This window comes from Empidonax traillii, unplaced genomic scaffold (genome assembly GCF_003031625.1).
Source record: "Empidonax traillii isolate 1590-97213 ecotype Southwest subspecies unplaced genomic scaffold, ASM303162v1 scaffold135:size1941959, whole genome shotgun sequence".
Classification (NCBI taxonomy): domain Eukaryota; kingdom Metazoa; phylum Chordata; class Aves; order Passeriformes; family Tyrannidae; genus Empidonax; species Empidonax traillii.
Genome location: NW_020955328.1, coordinates 840,144 through 842,581, shown reverse-complemented (window position 1 = coordinate 842,581; position 2,438 = coordinate 840,144).

Sequence of the window (2,438 nt, the reverse complement as noted above, 5' to 3'; positions counted from 1 at the left end):
CTGAGGGATGTCTGAGGGGCTGAGGGATGTCTGAGGGGCCGGGGGGTGTCTGAGGGGCCGGGGGGTGTCTGAGGGGCCGGAGGGTGTCTGAGGGGCCGGGGGTCCCCGGCGCTGCCCGCACTGCCCGCCCCGAGCGGTCCCGCGCACGGGCACCGTGTCCTGAAGTGTCCCGTGGAATCACAACCCCCTGCACATCCCCGCTGTCCCCTGTCCAGGAGGGTCTCACCTCCCCACACCCACCTCGACCCGCTGCCTGTGGGTACATGAAATCCCCCCGATTCTGCCCTCCCACAGGGCTGTCTGTGACAGCCACTTAGGTATTGTTGGAAGAGAAACCACTCCAAGTTCCCTGGCTCCAGATAACTCCCAGATGTGGCACCATTTCTTTAGCAGCTCCTGACAGTCTCATGCTGCTTGGGTTATTTCAGTGGATTTTTTAAAGACATTTTAGCAAGAGCTTCTTAATGCACTTCCTCAAGCTCCTCTGTAAACTAAAATAAGAAATACAGCCCAAGGTCTCCACAGAATGTTGTCAGGCTTTGGTGTGGATGCCAATGGCTTGTCCTTGCTAAAAATTTCCTCTTGTAGCTGTCAAAGTGGCACTAGTGGTAGGAGCCACATGGCAGTCCCTGCCATGTCTCTGGTCCTCTCTCAGCAGGTTTGGAGCCACAGAAGGGTGAGCTGGAAATTTGTCTGTGTGGGAAGAGACCCCACGTGCAATTTGCAGACACCGAGGTTTCCAGTCAAAGCCAGAAATGCCCCTTGAATCCCTTCCTTGGAGGTGTTCTGGTGCTTTGCTTTGTGCGTGAGTCAGAGGACGAGGGAACGGATGAGAAGGTCAAGGCTCACAGAGGGAAGGATCCGGCCAGGCCTGCAGGAAAACCCACAGGAATTCTCAGCTCACGCTTCGTCCTTGGCTCCAGAGTGAAGGTGCTGGTCCTGTGTCACAGATACTGTCAGTTAACCACATCTCCAATCAAGTCCCCTTCAAAGGTAGAAGCCCTTAAGGATTTCCTTCCTTTCTGATGCATTTTACCCTTTCAAATTCAGGTAATTTCTGGACATCACCCACAACGTACCCAGGAGGTCTGGGCCCCTCTGGTATTGCCCCTGAACTGGCTCTCAGAGGTGGCTTCTCTCGGCTTCTTCACAGAGAATATGGATGTTTCCCCTCCCACACCTTTATCTTCTGCTTTTCTCTACTTTGTGTTTTCAACTCCAATTATTTATTAACCTGTCTTTTTCCTCCCACTCCCTGAAGCCTCTGTTTCATCCCTCGGTTTCTTTCTCTCCATCCCTCCCATCCCACTTCCTCATTTTCACCAGCATTTCTCAGACACTCCAGCAGTGGCTCAAATATGCTGAGTGATACTTTTTAATTTCTGTATCAGCCTTGGTGCAGAAACCCCCCCTCCCTCCTGGAGCCATTCCTCTGTGGGGCACAGGGCTGACCATTCCTGATGGGCCGGTGTCATTCTGAGAACTGGGATCGGGGTCAAAAATATTGCCCTGCTGTTCTTAAGAGAAGCTAAACAAACAGACTTAAATGAGGAAGGAAGGAAGGGAGGGAGGAAAGGATCTGCCAAGTTTTTGGTAAGAGGTGACTGAATAGTTTCAAACTCCAAGCCCCTCCAGTTTAATCCGGGAGCGGGCAGGGTCCCCAGGGAAGCTGCGGAGCCTCCCTGCCAGTGCTGCAGCTCCTGCACTGACACACTGGAGGGTTTCCCCCTGCCGCGAGGGCTCCGAGGACATCGCTCCGTGGATTTGTCCATCAGAGGGCATTAGAGGCCGCTAAAATCCCTCATCTTTGAACCACCAGAGAAAACGGCCCGTATTTCTTTTTGTTCCATCAATGAGCGGGGGCTTTGTGTTCTTTCTGTGACGTGTCTCACTGACTTACCCAGCACATTTCAATTATGGAGAAACTTTTCCTTGAACAGTAAGCCACAGATTCTCTTTCATGTTCTCTGCTTCCCAGTTCCTCCCTGATTGCTACAGGAGCTGTCAAACAAGAACAGAGCAAGCAAATGATCTGACTAGATTAATGGCAATCACAGAATGATGGATTGTACTTCAGTGAAATTGCAGATTCCACACAAAATACTCACACTGGAACTTCTATCCCAGAGAGTCCAATCATCAAAGGATCATCCAAATTGTAGCACATTTTTTCACACCATCCATTCTAAATGCAAATATTTCTGTTCCAGCAGAAATCTCATTTGGGTGCAAAACACCAGGAGTTTAATCCCTGATACTTGATCTGATAAAAGAAGTAGTCCATTATCAAGGCCTCAGCAGAGCTCAGATATTCTAACTGCACTTAATGGAGCAGAGTATTTTCAGAAACCGGCTGGTGCCCTGCACTGGAAAGGGACTCAGCCCATCAGTGTCTGCCCGTGTGCCTCGGAGCTATAAAGGAGCTTTTGTCACGCCCC